The sequence below is a fragment of the Psammomys obesus genome, unplaced genomic scaffold (assembly GCF_907164565.1).
Source record: "Psammomys obesus unplaced genomic scaffold, mPsaObe1.curated_primary_1811, whole genome shotgun sequence".
Lineage (NCBI taxonomy): Eukaryota > Metazoa > Chordata > Mammalia > Rodentia > Muridae > Psammomys > Psammomys obesus.
The window spans coordinates 13,363,656-13,380,095 of record NW_026585504.1 but is presented as its reverse complement, the minus strand read 5'-3'; the positions used below and the strand labels follow the sequence as shown (position 1 = coordinate 13,380,095).

General features: G+C 45.2%; 1 protein-coding gene and 1 long non-coding RNA gene across 7 annotated transcripts in view; one reads left to right on the top strand and one right to left on the bottom strand.

Annotated features, from left to right (window-relative positions):
• Positions 1-7,139: 7,139 nt before the first annotated feature.
• Positions 7,140-13,901, bottom strand: LOC129687828 (uncharacterized). Of its 5 annotated transcripts, none has more exons than XR_008721836.1 (4): positions 10,538-13,901; positions 8,921-8,998; positions 7,378-7,651; positions 7,140-7,283 (listed from the first exon to the last, which is right to left on the bottom strand). It is a non-coding gene; the product is annotated as an uncharacterized LOC129687828 (long non-coding RNA). The 5 variants fall into 5 exon arrangements; XR_008721842.1 differs by having other exon boundaries at positions 7,140-7,651; positions 10,538-11,812; positions 13,266-13,901; XR_008721831.1 differs by having other exon boundaries at positions 7,140-7,651; positions 10,538-11,635; positions 13,266-13,901.
• Positions 13,902-14,006: 105 nt separating this feature from the next.
• Positions 14,007-16,440, top strand: part of Sqor (sulfide quinone oxidoreductase) — a 40,400-nt gene continuing 37,966 nt past the window's right edge. The window contains exons 1-2 of one of the 2 annotated variants that reach the window (XM_055622347.1): positions 14,016-14,083; positions 14,583-14,656. The gene's annotated coding sequence lies outside the window, so the exon portion shown is untranslated. Of the gene's footprint in view, positions 14,084-14,582; positions 14,657-16,440 lie in introns of both variants that reach the window. The other variant, XM_055622276.1, reaches the window with a different exon arrangement.

The window sequence follows — 16,440 nt, the reverse complement described above, 5'->3', positions numbered from 1 at the left end:
GTTCCCGCCAGTAGAGAGGCAGCATTCAAGGCTGATGATGGCCTTTGGAGAAGGCAGGAACTTAGAACTTTCTCTGAGAACTGTGTGTGTGCATATCTCTAAGGGTTGGCTCTATAGATTTCACCAAATTCATTATATACTTCATACATGCTTCAGTAGAGCATACTTTCTTCCAAAATCGAGCTTCCAAGCATAACTGCTCATTTTAAAAGCCACTCGTGCTCTAGGCTTTTCTTTTGGATGAGAACAGTTCCTGTGTCTCGTGTTTATTCAGATCAAGCAGATGGTATCATTTCTGTTAGTTTGCTCTTGCTCGACCTGCACGTCTGCGGCTGGGTTCCAGCTAGCAGGCAAGGCAGAAACTCCATAGACGCAATGCAAAGGAATGGCAGTCAGAGAGAAGATGGGTGCATTGTGGGGAGAGCTGGAGGGTGAAAGGGGAGGCAGGTAGAGGGGAGATCCGGGCACCTTCTCTGATAAGGACAGCTTGTAGCTATGGAAAGAAATGAAGATTCCCCTGTCTTAAGCAGTAAACGGTTGCTCTATGTTACTTCACTGTAAACTGAAGAAAAGGTAGCTGCTGACTGTGGCCCAGAACCAGGGACTCTTGGGCTTTTCCAACTTGAGACTTTTCACTGAGACATTTCTATGCAGCCCCAAGTCAAATATTTACTGATAATATGCCAAAAAGAAATTTTATCATAAAACAATTCATATGTATGTGTGTCTGCATATATGTATGTGTATACATGTAGATGAAATACATATGTATTTGATTTTATTATTTGTTTTATTTTTTATTTCTGTAATAAACTATCCTGACCAAAGCAGTTTAAGGGAGAAGGGATTTCCTTTTGTCTCACAGTTCCAGGGAGACACAGTCATCATGACATGACAAGCATGGGGACAGGAGCACTGGGAAGCAGAGAGGAAAGAGGAAGTGGGGCCAGGCTAGGAAAGGCCCCACCACAGTCCTCCAGGAATGTTCCACCTCCTAAAGGTTCCACGGAGGGTTTCAGAAATGGCACTACCAGCTGGGGACCAAGTGTTCAAACACATGAGCCTATAAGGGGACATTTCATCATGTATTGGGACGCGTCATCATGTATTGGAGAGAAAAGCAAACTTGTATACGAATAAGATGGATGTGCTTTATCTTACACAGAGACTCAAATCTCGCTGCTGAACAGTCAGTGCTGCAGGGCGAAGTAACAAAGCCTCCTCAGTGGTTCTCAGAGTTACTTTTGATTTTATAATTGTCAGTTCTGAGGACCCTTTCTAAGTGTACAGTGCAAAGCAGTGAGAGCGTGTTTAGGATCATGACAGAAATTCCTGGGAGGAGGTCATTTCAAAATCCCAAGCCAAAACTCATTAAAAAATTTTAAAAGGAACTCACGACACCAATCCAAACAGCAGTTAAAAAAAAAAAACGAAACATTCTAACACAAAGACATCAGCTTAGTATGTGCTGAGGAAAACTGGTAGGAAAATATTACAAGAAAGCATTGCAACTCACAATGTACGAAAGCCAAAGTATTGCAGGCAGCGTTAGTTCTGAGGTGTGGCAGCCGTGTAGCACAAAATACATGCATGGTGTTCAGAACCAAGGTTGCTACGAGGTGTCACAGTACGGGTGAACTGTTCCAGAAACACTTCAGAGTCATCCATTGCCTGCTGGATTTTAATTTTTCTGATTGCACATTCAAAAATGTTTTACCGTTGCCAACTGTTTCATGGTCCCTACATTTAGCTGTGTGACTTCATACAGGGTCACAGTTTAAGAAGATAGGGTTTCCACTGGTACGTTTTGAGTTGTTGGCCAAGGGCATTACAGAGACACCCATTCCTCAAGCATTACATTGCTATTGCCAATACTCCTGACTACACTCCAGAACTTCATGGTAAGTTCTTACTGATGAAGACATCACACGAGTGAGTCATAGAACATGGAGAAACCATGCTGGTACTCACCAGGAAGCTTACTCCCTGCTGGGTATCCTCCATGCTTCTGAACGATGCTACGCGTGATGCTGGAGGAGAAAACTCTCAGTCTCACCCAGCTGTGGCATCTGCAAGCCACAGCAGTGACTGGCCTGACATGATCCTCCCAGGGGTGTAATAGTGGCGTGAATGTTATGGGAATAACCAATCTGTTTGTGATTGGACCTAAGACTGTCTTCATGCTATGTAACCAAAACCTAACACCCTTAAAGAGGCTTGTGGCTAGACAAGTCATAAGCCCCAGGGAGGAACCCAAGACTATCATTCTGCTCTGTCAGCATAGTATTAAAATGACTCTTAATGATTTCTGTTGATCAGAGCCTCTCTCGACTTTCAACTTCCATCAGAGAAGCATTCATAGGACTTGCACACGCCCCAGCCAGGGGGAAATAAAATCCCAGCACACAGGACAGAAAGTAGGCATACCAATCCTAGTACTGGAGGTGCCATTGGCATTTGATAGCTGCTGAGAGAGTCTGAGTTTAAAGGCAGGCAGAAGTCCCTCCTCTTCAGGACCCCTGTGATGAGAGAAAAACCCTTGGTTAGATACCCACTTCCCCCCCCCCCCCCCATTCTGTAGGGTGACCTGCTTCCTGCAAATGGTGTGTTCTGCTGTTAAGGGAATTCATTGGGTGACACCTGAGCAGGGCCGGGAAGTTTCTCGCGATTGTTGAGACGCTGTGGTACATTTTGCACCAGCACTGATTGGGGCAGCAGAAAATAGCTATGCTGGTCCTGCCACCCAGGGTGTGTGGCAGAGAAGGGCTCCTGTGCGGAGGGAAGAGAACACTGACTTTTCCAAAAGGGCGGGAGAATTCACTGAGTGATGAGGTGGGGTGTGTGATTTCAGAGTCCATGCCAGTGGAAGATCACAGATTGATTGATTGATTGATTGATTGATTGTGTGTGTGTGTGTGTGTGTGTGTGTGTGTGTGTATGTGTGCTGAAGATTGAGCTCAGGGCTTCAGAGATGCTGGTCAAATTTCTCATTAAAGTACACCTCTGATCCCTCAGACTGGTTCTCTAACAAACAGAAGAAAATAAAGAATGGAAAAGGCAGCTAGGTTCTGGCCAGTGCTAAGACCAAACAGTTCTGTGAAGATCTGGGTCTCTGGAAAAAGATGAGGACTCAAGGAGAGCAATACTGGGGACTTTGTATTCCAGACCAGGTATTTGGTGACAACATATCATGATGTAGTCCCAAAGTAATGTCTACAGGTCTATTCTGCTAATAGTTAATATATCTTTTTTTTTTTTTTTTTGACTTGGTTTATCCAGACAGGGTTTTTCTTTGCAGCCTTGACTGTCCTAGAACTCACTCTGTAGGCCAAGCTGGCCTCCAACTCACAGAGATCAGCCTGCCTCTGCCTCCCACGTTCTGGAATCAAAGGCATGCGCCACCATGACCAGCAGTTGATATTCTTTAAAACTATACTTGGGCATTGCAATCTCATTTAAATAATCTTCATGCTGGGTGGTGGTAGCACACACCTTTGATCCAAATACTTGGGAGGCAAAGGCAGGCAGATATCTCTGAGTTTGAGGCCAGCCTGCTCTACAGAGGGAGTCCCAGGAAAGCCAAGGCTCTACAGAGAAACCTTGTCTTGAAAAAAAAAAAATGTTCATAGCGTCATCTAGACTAGTATTTGACCAAATATCTAGGTACCATGGTGTATCCAGGCTGCCAAATAAAACTCACTATCACAGTTGGCTTTTGGTGTATATTTGAGTATATATAATTGAATCTAACTTTTATGACCTATCTTTACCTGTTTGTCTGTCTCTGTTTTATCTACCTACCTGTCTGTCTGTATAATAAAAATTGGATTAAATAAATACAAAGAAAACATTCTTACAATATAATTCTTCAAATCAGGACTTTGCTAGGAGGCTTGTAATCCTTGGATAACTTAAGCTACTGTTTACATGCCTAAGTACATATATAATTAAACTAACTATAATACCAGGTCCCAAGATCTTGGGAATCAAATCAACTCAAAGACAAATGGATCAGAAGGTAGAAAAATAGAAGTCATGTGTACTGTTGAGATGTATATCTTTTCACCAACTGGAGGCTTCTCAGATCTCTTAAGAATTAGCTTCAGGACGAAGTGGGCAATTGGATCCTAAGCACAGAACAGCCTTCGCAGCCGGATATAGACCACACATGGGGCAATGCTGCCATCTTGTGGTACTTTACAGTACTCGGCGCCCCTAGAACAGATTCTTCCAATAGTGTTTCACTTGCTTCGAGGACGTTCGTCAGAGCCTTTTAAAAACTTGCTTTTGTTTGTCTGTCTGTTTGCTTTTGGGACAGACTCTTATATAATCCATGTCAGCTTTGAACATAATGAAGATGAGATGATGTGTGTGTGTCACGGAGCACTTGTGGAGGTCAGAGCTCCAAAGCTTTGTGGACTTATCTCTCTCCCACACCTTTCTGTGGGACCTGGGTATTGAAGTGAGGTCACTAAGCTTTCATGGCAAATGACATTACATATGGAGCCGCCTTGTCATCCTTCAGCTACAGTTTCTTAACATGAGCGTTTGTTTAAGGGTCGAGACATTACAAAGGCGTCTGTGTCACGATTGGAAGCTGCACTTTTCTAATTTTTTTTGACTGTTCTAGTTCCATGTTGGAGTTGAGGGCTTAAAAAAATCTATCTATCCTTCCATCTTTGAATCGTCCATTCGATTATCTACCACCTACCGATATCATCACGACTTACCATAGATTATGCTTAGAATTTTTTCCCCCCCCTAGGAAAAGCGCTGAATGGCCACTGTGGGAAAAGATCCTGAAAGTCCCTATCTTTTCACCTGCCTTGCCTGATTGGGTCTGGGGTGGGTGCTTGGCCTAGGGGCAAACAACTCATGGGCAAGTTAGTGAAACACTGGCATGGCCAAAGAAGTTCTGCCTACATGGGGTGCAGAGTGGTTCTCGCTGTCCCAGAATACTTAAACCAAGTTTCTCAACTTATGGGTTTCAACCCCTCTGTAATCAAACTACGCTTTCTCACAGGGGTCACCTAATACCATCAGGAAACACAGATATTTACATTACAATCAACAATAGTGGCAAAATTACAGTCAAGAAGTAGCAACAAAATATTTTTAAAGAATAAATAAAGATCTAATTTCTTATCCCCATCTCTGGCCACATCTAGAGTCGTGGATCTACTCCCAGCCATTCTGAAGATCTGCCCCATGCTAGGGACTAGGCACATGTTACCTTCCAAAAGCACCATGGAGCTGCAGAAATGGAAGCAGGACAACGAAGTTTCCACACGTGGTGGGACCAGGGCCTGATTCTTGGAAAGACCTGAAACTACCATACCACAGCAGGATTTTCTTAATGGGAGCAGGGATGAAAATCAGCCTCAGGTTTTACTTCAATTTACTTGAATTATGCACAAGGTGAGGAGTTATATGACTATGAATTCAACTGGCTGATTTTGTGGATTCAGCCTGATAGCAAGGAAGAATAAGAGCGGAGAAGGCGAGAGTTTCCTCGGCAGAGAGCTCAGCAGCAAGACGCTTTAACCCTGGACTCTCCCTGTAGAAATGCGAGAACCAGACCTGCACCCAGGGAGCTTGGCTGGGGAGTTCCTGTGCGATCCTACTGTGACTCAGCCTGGCACATTTTGCCCACTGTGTGGTATGCTTGCCATCTGAAGTAACCAGTTCTATAAAAGAGAAACAATTTCAGATGGCCACACGTGGAGCCGAGAGAGCAAGTCTCAAATCCATCTCCCCGAGGGAGGATTTGGGGGTATTTCTTTCCCTATCCTAAGGGGTAGTTAAGAGGAGGGGTTGGGGGTTAAATCTAAATGGTTCCGCCCCCCCCCACCCAAGGATTTATCTTCCGTGTCCAAAAGACTTGACAGAAGGTGTATCATTGACATACAGGTTACCCCTCACTAAGCCACTAAAATGAGCTGATAAGGAGCGTCCTCACAGCACCAAGGAGTTTGTGGACATCCCTGGGCATGACAGAGGCTGGGAGATGGGCAGTCAATGCAATTCATTCGCTAGGAAGATGGTCAGTGAAGTAAGGTGTTTATTTTGAATCTAGGGGGGAAAAGAGACAGTCATCAAGACCCATCATCCACAATAAGAGTTAACACGTTATTAGGTAAAGAGTTACATAGTAAATGCTTTAAGCTTTGTGGGGTCGTAGGCTCCCAATAGAGCTGCTAAAAATCAGCCGTTGAAGCACAAAAATAGACACAGGTAACATTAAAGCAAATGGGTGTGGCTATGTTTTAATGAGAAATTGCTTATAAAAATAGGTGGCTGACAGGTTTTGGCTCATGGACTATTAGATGAAGGTCCCTGATCTATCTATATCTATCTATATATCGATATGCTTAGAAGATAGACACGTGGTAACGAAAGATAAGGTGAGGAAAGGTCACATCAGTCAGAAGTCATGATCCTTTGTTCAGGTCTCAGACGACTCAGTTTTCAGATGTGGAACCCACTGACTGAAGAGATGGCTCAAGGAACTACACTACAAGATGACAAGCAGACAGCATGATGATTTCCCAGGCTCCATCAAAGGGACCTGTGCCGTTTGCTTTGATAACAGTGTACTGGGAAATGGAGATAATTAGGCATTTTCAGGACTACTGGGCAAAGTATCTGAGCTGGTATTGATACTGAGCGTTGTAAAGATTTTTTGTAAAGATATTTTTAACCTCCTATTTGAATTGGGGACATGAAAACCAAACAAAAAAAGGGGGGGGGAGAGTCCTGGATACAGTCCAGCTTACAGTGGGTCATGTGGCTTGCAGATCTGTCTACTGGTCATATTTCATCTTTGGCCATCATTGGTCCTTTCATCATGATGGGTGTCTGTTGGGAGGGCCATCTCCACTGTGGCTCAGACCTGCCACAAACCAGTCCTGTTCAAATACCACCCAAAGCTTTCTGTTTTTCTCAGAATTAAGGGCAGGAAAAGATCACAGAGGTGGAAAATATGGGCTCCAGAATGCAGGTCAGTCTACAGGAACAGACTTCCTTCTTTGTGACAATATTAGAGGATACATCAAATTTGGGGTAGTGGAGGAGAGCCCAGAACACCACCACCCACCCTTGTAGTTGTAACATCCCATAAATGACACAGAGACTCTCTCTTCTAGCCTCTCCATAGGGTTTATTCCCCACATTCTCAGGGCCTCCGGCAAAAGCATCCTCTGGCCTGGCCTGCTCTGTCAACTTTGTGTTGTCTTTCTGGAAAGGATTGGCATCTTTCGGATTTCCATGAGATCCTGGTTTCTCTAATGTGAGAGAAGGCAGAAGAGTTAACATAACTGCTAGAGAGATGGCCGATAGATATCCCATTTTTTCTTCCCAGAAGGATTCAGGTAGCACCTTTATCCAGTAGCTCAGGGAGTGGGGCAGAGCTCCATGTGGCAGGGCAGCAAGTTCAAGCAAAGGAGGTGTGGATCACGACCATGGGAACTCCTAGTTATCGGAAATTGCACCGCCCACCAGAGGCAACTGGGCATGTAGGCTGTTGGAGCCGAGGTGCACAATCACAGCGAAGCACTAGCTCTGAGGCGATGTGAACGTAGAGCACCATTTTTCAGGACACATTGAATTCATTACGTTGGTGATGGGTCTCCAGACGGAAGGACACAAAGGTCTGGAAAGCAGATGTTGTGATGTGGATTGGCCTTAGCCCCCCCCCCCCCCATGACCTCTTGCTTTCATTCTAAAGGACTCGTGGCGGGTGGTGGTGACCCACCCAGAGTGAAGGTTTGGGTCATGACACTGGGTAGGTCATCAGCACCTTCCGTGGTTGTATTCTGAGGGCCAAGTTGAGGAGGTGAGTGTTGATTATGGCCCTTGGATCAAATGTGATCACAAGGGATTGCTTTTCAGCAGATAAGCACCCCAGGAAAGGGAGGCTACACGGACTATGGAGGTGCTATTCCCTGGGGCTGTGTGAAGCAGATTTTCTTTCTTTCTTTTTTGGCCCCAAAGGTATAATATAGTGGTCACGAGAATACACCTCATAGACCTAACAACAGAAGCATCAACTTCAATATGCATAACAACACTATTATTTGCCCTCTTAATTTTGTTAATATTGTATATTACATTACAGAGTGCCTAACTGACCATGTGGCCCAGTATTTTTGCTCTGAGACTCTTAACTGCATTTGTGTGGAGGCATGACTCCTGATACCTGAGCTCAGTAGGGATGCTGAGGCAGGTTCATCCCTGAGAGCCATGTTAGCTACAGTATTGGCAGCAGATGAGGTAGAACCAGAAGCAAAGACCTCTGGCTTTCAAGATGGCAGCTCCAATGTATTAGTCAAGTGGAGGCCCCACGTGACTTGACAGGTTACGTTCTCATTAATCTGGTTTCACTTGGAAAATAAGCATCTAACTTCAGCTTTTCTGCATTAGCTGGGGTGGTATGTATTCCGCCCCCTTTATTTTGTTAATAGTGTGTGTTACACTGATCGGTTTTTGTAAGTGAACTCCTCTTTGCATTCCAGGAATGAACCTTACTCACAGTCATGCTGTGAACAGTGTAATGTTTTTCTTGTGTCTTTAGAATGAATTAAGAAGTAGTCCTTCCTATTTAGTTTTTGGGAAAAGCTTGTGAAAACGTGGAGTTCTTTGCTGAGAGATTTTTTTTTTTAATTACTGATTCAACCTGCTTTCTTGTTATAAAGGACTATTTGGATGATCTATGCTCTCATGATTTAGTCTTGGTAAGTGTTGCAATTTTTGGAATTTGTCCATTTCACGTAGGTTATCAAATTAGTTTATAACTGTTCACTCTTAGAATCCTTTGTATTTTTGTAGAGTTGGTGGTTATGTCTCTGTATATTAGTTTTCTCACTGCTGTCACGAAGTATTTGACCAGAAGCAACTTAACACAGAGTTGATTTTGTCTTACTGTTCTAGGAGACACAGTCCATCACAGCAGGGAAAACATGGCAGCTGGCAGGTGTGGGAGGTGCTGGGCACATTGCATCTGCAATCAGAAAGCCAAGGGTGAGCAGAAGTCTGGAAAACCTTCTGAAATGGTGCCACCATCAGAGGGGCAAGGGCTGACATGTGAACCTACAGGAAACATTTCACACCCGGACTACAACAATCCACATTTATATTTTCATTGCAATAATTTGAGTGTTCTTTCTATACATCTCCTTCTGAGGTGGGAGAGGTCACTATGCTGCTCAGCCTAGCCTCAGGCTTCCATTTTTGCTTCAGTTTCCCAAGTAACTTGGAACACAGGTGTGTGCCATTGAACTGTGTTCTCTTTACACCTCTATCACTAAAGATTTGTCAGTTTCACCGTCTTTTCAATTTTTTTTCTCTTTTTTCTGTATCCCTTTAAAATTATGTTTACGCCTGTTTTAATTTTTGTTACCTTTCCACTTCTGCTAACTAGGGTTTAGCTTGTTATTCTTTTTTTCTGATGACTTGATTCATTAGGTAGGTTGAGTAATTGGGATCGAAACGGAAGAGTCACTTAGGGAAGGGCTAAACAAATGTAACAATATTACAGGGTTCTTCAGCCTCTAGATAGTGGATCAGATGCTGAAGGCTAAGTAGGCCAGTGACAATCACCTCTCTCTATCACCTTTGAATGAAGTTTTGATGGACATAGGATTCTTGGAGGGCATTTTGAATATATTGGCTAGCTGTCTTTTGGTCTCTAATTTCTGGTGAGAAACCTCATCACCTTATTGTGGGTCCCTTGTACGTGGGGGTCATTTCATTCCTGCTAATGAACTGGGGGGCAGGTGCATGCAATGAGAGCTTTTACCCACTGCACCTAGAACTTAGTCTTCTTTAATGCCAGGGGCCCCACCTGTGAACATGTAGCCCTCGTAATACAATCGTCTCAAAGGTCTCACCTCTAAGTACGGCCACAATGGCAATAAAATTCTAGCATGAGCTTTGGAGGGGGACAAACATTCAAATCACAGTAATAACATAATAACACAGTAACTATAAAAGCCAAGCAGCAATAACCAATTTAATACTCCTTCTATGACAGGTACAGTGCCAGTCAGTTTTAAATATTAACTCATTACATTTTACAAGGTTCCTACGAGACAGGAACTTTAAAAACAATCTACCTGCTAGGGCAGTTAACTGAGGCCAATTAGTATGTTCTCCTTGAGAAAGGTGATATGCCTGAGCCATACTCCTGCTCTGCTGCACTCTGAAATGTGGGTACTCGGCAGAACCCTTTGTGGCTGAAGGGCTGAAGGTTTTACTACGTTACTTGCTTAGACAGATGGTAGATAAATTGCGGACAAAGACCTTGTATTTACAAAGCCTATAGCAGACATTGTTCTCTTCCCCCAGTGTCTAGCACTCAACCTCTTCCCCACTTGGGATAGAGCACCCCATCGTGGCAGTACTGGTGCAAGCAGCAGGACCAAGCCTGCTCTCTTCCTTCCCTGGCTGCTATAGTGCTAGTTACTCATGTACAGTGAGCCAAGCGGACACTTTCTCCGAAGACTTGAATTCTTGCTTCTTTCGTAATTGTGGCACTCACTTTATAGTCATTTGTGGTGGTGCTGTGAATATCCAGGGAGTGGCCAGCCTGCTTCTGACAATGACCAATATGGCAAGATATACCTAAGGATGCAATAGTGGTATGTATATTTTCGGGGTAACCAATTGCTGTCTAGTTGGCCTTAAGGATAGCTTAGTAGGAAGGAATGCATGACTGGTCCTGTAAACCCAGCCAACTTCCAATGGCTGGTGAGTTCATGAACCCTAGAGGAAAACCTATTACTGACACTAGAAACAATAAAATCCCCAACTTGATTCTAAATATTTATCATTACATTCATGGATAAGTGTAGCTTTCACCCCTCACCAAAGAAGCTAACTTTTTGCATCAGAGAGAGAGAGAGAGAGAGAGAGAGAGAGAGAGAGCATCACAGAAGGCCACAGGATGTCTGCTGTGAGATAGTTTTTTCATGCCTGACAGGGAGCTACACCCATGACATTTCAACAACATGGTCATCTAAACAAGATTCTCACAATGACAACACCAGCTGACATCCCAATGTGGATGGAGTAAACCTCACAGGCCCTACCCTAGATGAAGAGCTACAGGCGATGAATGCTGCTAAGAGAGAGGGAAATCAGTCTTCTCCTGGGATGGACGTCCTGATAGGTTATCTAATTCCAAGAGGTCATCCCTAAACACGTATGCATATGAGCAACGCTGAGTGAACTCAGCAGATCAGCAGGATATATATCACGTCTGTGTATCAGTAATAAGTAAAGAGAGGAGGTCATGAATTTGAGAGAGACATACAGAAAGTTGGAGTGTGGAGAAGATAGGGTGGAAATAAATGAATTATGATGCTAACATATGAAAATCTCAAAAAGAAAAGAAAATTTATTTTTTTTAAGGAGAAAATAATAATACCAACAAAAAGATATTTGAGCTCTTTGACTCTTTAGAACTTTCCCACGTCAGGTTCATATCCCTGGCCACCATCACTCCAGCATTTGACAGAAACTTTTTTCCAAACTCTCTTCAACTCAAGGTATCCATAACTGGTTTCTTGCTTGTAACCAATTGCTGATTGGGGTGTTTTGCATTTGAAGTATCTGTGTATACATTAGTGCTTTCTGCCTGGAAATAAAAACAAAACAGAAAAAACAAACAAACAAACAAACAAACAAACCATGCTCTTCTGAGACACAGATGAAGAAACTCTGACTGCCTTGTAGCTTGATAGCAGGTTTGGTTATTTCACAAGCAGTTTGACTGTGAGGAAAGCAGCAATCTGGGAGAGACTGGAATTGCCTCCTAAAGGACACATATAAGAAAGTAATATATTCCCTGTATTTCTGCTCACTTCCTGGTGGTCTGGCAGGATGGACAAGTATGTACCGCTTGGTGCAGAATCCCCACCCCAACACCCCAATAAGTCTCATAATAACGAATGAGGATTAGTGTCTCTTTGGATGAATTACTGTCACAGCTAGGAAAGCTTACTAGGGCAGAATAAACTACTGCTCTAGCTACACGTTCACCCATTCACCCGGGGAAGCATTTGCTTCAGGGATGAGGGCGGGGCTTGCTTAATGGGCTGCCAGCAGGTGCATTTAAAGCCGAATACCAGCAGAATCGCTCTGCCTTGGCCTTACTCCAGTGTCTTCCCTTCTCCCTTCCATCCTCTACTGCTGCTCATTCCTAGCTGCCCGCCCTTCCTAGCTGGGCTCGGCATGGCTTCCCAGACTCTGCCAGTTGTATTTCCTTTCCCCCCTGAATAGGGAGTTGTTCCGCCTAGTCCCGGCCCTCTCCCCCATCATGCCCTCTTGCCATCCTTTAAAAGTTCTCTTAGTCTCCCATCTCCCGAACTGTGCATTCACTACTCTGGAACCAAGTATAGATCCAGACAGCAGCCACAGGGCTTACTTGACACTCAGTAGACAAGGACTTGGAGAATAACCAACTGATGAAAGAACGGCTGGGCTGGTGGGATGGCTCAGCCGGTAAAGATGCCTGATGACCTGGGATGCATCTCCCGGAGGAGGAGAGAATCGACTTTGGAAGTTGTCCTTCAGCCTCCACCTGTGCCTCACGGCACACGTGCACACACCCGAGCACAAGAAGTAAATCAAATGTGATGAAAATAGAAGGAAATGGCCATGGAATACATTCTCAGCCCTCGTCCTTCATGTCTGAGGGGCAGCCTCTGCTCTCACTGCTGGAAAGAAGGGTCCTGAGTGATGTAATAGAAGGAATGTGGGGGGCAATTCTGGACACTCCTATCAATGCAGTTCTCCAGCCACAAACCTCAGAACACCCCGCCAGCAAGACAGCCCTTGATTCCTTCACCAGAATCAGGGCTTCTTAATGAGGATGGGGAGGGAGGAGAGATGGGGAGTACGGTGAATGGGTCTGGAAATGTGTGTGTGTAGAGTTTTTTTTTTTGGGGGGGGGGGGGGGGGGGGCTACAATTACTGGCATTTAGAGGGTGGAAAGCAGGGATGTCGGCCTCTTGTGCTGTGTGCAGTACCATACAACAGTTAGCTGTCTGTCCTAAGGCCCGAACAACTTTTCCGGTGTCCTGCCTTTTGCCTCAGCGTTCAAGTATGTGAAACATTTCATTGGCAAAATAGATTCGGTTTTAGATAAGACTATATCAAACATTACAGATTGTTACCCAGTCTTAATACACCGTTTCCAGCAATAGATCTATCAGTGAAACACAGGTCACATTTTGTTTTGTTTCCAGGTTCTTTGCTAGTCTTACCTGTCGCTGCAGGAAGTAATGGAAAGTCACGGAGGAGGCTTACTGCAGACCAGCAAGTGCCACGGGGCAGGGCACCAAACCCCACAGTCTCCGCAGTCATGTGAACAGGCGATTTTTACACACAGATCCTTCAGAGCGAAGACGGAAAGTTTGAAATAAGAGACTTAAAAACTATCCAAATGCACAAAACCAAACAAATGCAAAAGAAACAGTTTCATCTTTTTTGTTTGTTTGTTTGTTTCTGTTTTAAAGGCGGTGGCAATGCGCGCTCTCTGAAGTTTTTTAAAGCGGAGACCTCAGCAACTTTGCTTTAACACATAGGGCCAAGGTCTCTCCGGCTTGTGGGGCGGAAAGTGACCTGTTGGGAGCTGAAACTACAACTCCCCGGGGGCCAGCAGGTTCCTGGGGAAGGTCACCGCGCTGCTCTGATTGGGGGTGGCCTCGTGTGCACCTCCAGCGTGGGAAAAGCGTCTGGGCTGCCCGGGAACAGTCGCTTGGCAGGGGTTTCCGGAGAGCCGCTGTGGCCGGGGAGTAAGAGCCACCCAAGCCTCAGATGTCCCTGCCTACTCCCGGGTGTGCGCTCCCTGCTGGGTTCCGGGGTTGGGCAGCGCCCGGGGCGGCCTTTCCTGGGCGGGAGGTGTTGGTGGGTGGTGGTGGGGAGTGGCTGTCCCCGCCCCCATCCCCCATCCCCCCCATCCCCCCCATCCCCCCATCCCCCCCATCCCCGACGGCCGGGCGGGGCCCAGAGAGGCCGGAGCTCCAGCACCATTGTAGTTTCTGCTGCGCCAGCGCTGGGGCCCACGGTGTCGCTCAGCCCGGTAAGACGCATCCCACGGAGCTCCGCCGTTCGCTTAGGGACGCTGTCACTCCCCATAGCCCGCTCGCTGTCCCCGCTTGGTCCCTGCGCCGCCTCGGGCTGCCTTCTCTTCCTTCCCAACCCGTGACACCCGTCCCGCCGCTTGAACCGCACGGGTCTAAGGCTCCGTCGGCGGACTCCAGAGCTTTCTCGGGAGCGGCCGAGCCACAGCGATGCGGAGAGGATGGCCCTGGCACCCTCCCCAACCACATCACTAGGACCCGTGGTCTCGGTGCGTGGGAATTTCAGGCGCGTCGGTCCCACTTGTTGGCTGTCACTCAGCACCGAGCGCAGCCTGCCAGGGTTGAGATTGGCTTTGGTCAGAGAATCTGGGGGAGGTGCCCAGGGCGCTGGGGGTCAGAGGAGGAGCCCAGACCCGGGCTGACTGGCAACTGGTACAAGGGAGAAAAGGCTCTTTGGCGGAACTTTTTCATCTTTCTTTTACTTACGGGTGTTTCTAGGACTCACAGACGGAAGCTGAGCCAGCGAGTTTGCCTGTGCATCCACACAGGGTTCTGACCAATTTTTGTATCAGGTACTTTAACTAGTTCTGAGTTTGGGGGAAAAGTAAGGATTCTTTCTCAGAGATTTTTCTTTTTGCTTTAAATTTTATTACTTTATCTCATGTGTGTGGTTATTTCGCTTCGATGTATGTCTGTGCCTTATGTGCATACCTAATGCCTGAAAATGGAGTTATACATGGTTGTGAGCTGTCATCTGGGTGCTGGGAATCGAACCCACAGTCCTCTGGAAGCGTTCTTAACCACTGAGCCGTCTCTCCAGCCCCTTTCAAAAGACTTTTAAAAGCATAAAATTAAATGTAGACTATGATGAAAGAAAACAGCTGCTGAAGTATTAAAGGAATATCATGTAATGTATGTTTTAAAAGGCAAATAACAATTACAATTCTGAAATACTAGGGAATACAGAATTCAAGATATAGGCATCACTTGTAACGGATGAAAACACCTTTTAAAAAGTCATAAATACTGCTAATATTGCTTTGGCTGGTTGCCTACACAACGCTTGAAGAAAATGCCAAATTTCAAATAGATGTCAGTGAAGGTAATGGTTTGATCTTTTATCCAAGTTAATGGGCCCCAATTTAGATAGCTACCCTGTTAGCAGAAAGGGTGTTGCCTTACTAGTTAGGCAACTTGGCTTCTAGGGTTTAGCGGTTCCTTGAAGTGTTACTACTGTGCCACCATGATGGCCTCTATTCTGGGCTTCTTTGGTCACCTGCTTCTCCTAAGGAGGAGAAGAAGAAAAGACCAACATCCTCCCTGTGCCACCTCCCCTCCGCCCTGCAGATGAAACAAGCCTAAAACCTTCCCACACATTAAAGCTCCCAAATCGTACTTGTTGCATTGGGACACAGTATCATTTTTTAGACCATATCTGTTTCTCTTCCCAATACTAGCCATCACCCTCGTGTCCTTGAATATGGCACATCAAAGGTCTGACAGATGGCTTGGAAGTGGTTGCTTGTGATGTCATCAAGGAGGCTTGGGAAACGACTGTTTAAAATGAACTACTTCTTTGGAATCTGGTGGAGCAAATCCAAAAACACATCGGGCCTTGGGCGTCCGAAATGCCTGTGAGAGCCTTTGGGTCTGCTGTGGGTTTGGTGCCTCACTGTAGAAAAGAACTGTTTTGATAGGAAAATAGGATTCCAGAAGTTTCTTTTGCCAAGGCGTAGGCTTGTTAATCAGATGTGTTGTAAAGAAAGGAGACATAACCCATGACAAAGCATTTCTATGTGTACATTTCTTTTTCTCTCTTTTTCCTCCTTGTTCCTCACTCATCACAAAACTCTTTGACTCTGGAGACTTGGTAAATAGGAGACTACTGCATAATTTACTAAAAGCTGCCCAGACTAGGCCTTAAAGCCAACTAAACTTCCATGATAGACAGTGAGACCTTTCTTTCTGTGGAAGTGTTGGTCTTGTAACTGGGTCTGTGCTTCTGTGCACATTCACATGAAAGCCACCCTACCCTTCAGCTGTGTAAGTTTGGATGATTACCATGATCGCTCAGATCTAAGCTTGTTTTCAATCATAGAGAGAAAGCCTTTAAGCTTAAGGGAATTCACATCCCTTTCTCTTATATTCAAATCAAACTTCTACACTCAAGGTGACCTATCCATGGTCCAATACAGCCTCCACTTTCTTGCTTATAAAATGAGGTCAATAATTCCCTCCTCAGTGATTGTTATGAGAAATTACACAAATTACACATTACAATATCTCCCACAGAGTAAATGCTCCACAAATGGTCCCTGCCCCCCTTACTGCCAATGCTTTTCTTATGCTTTAGACC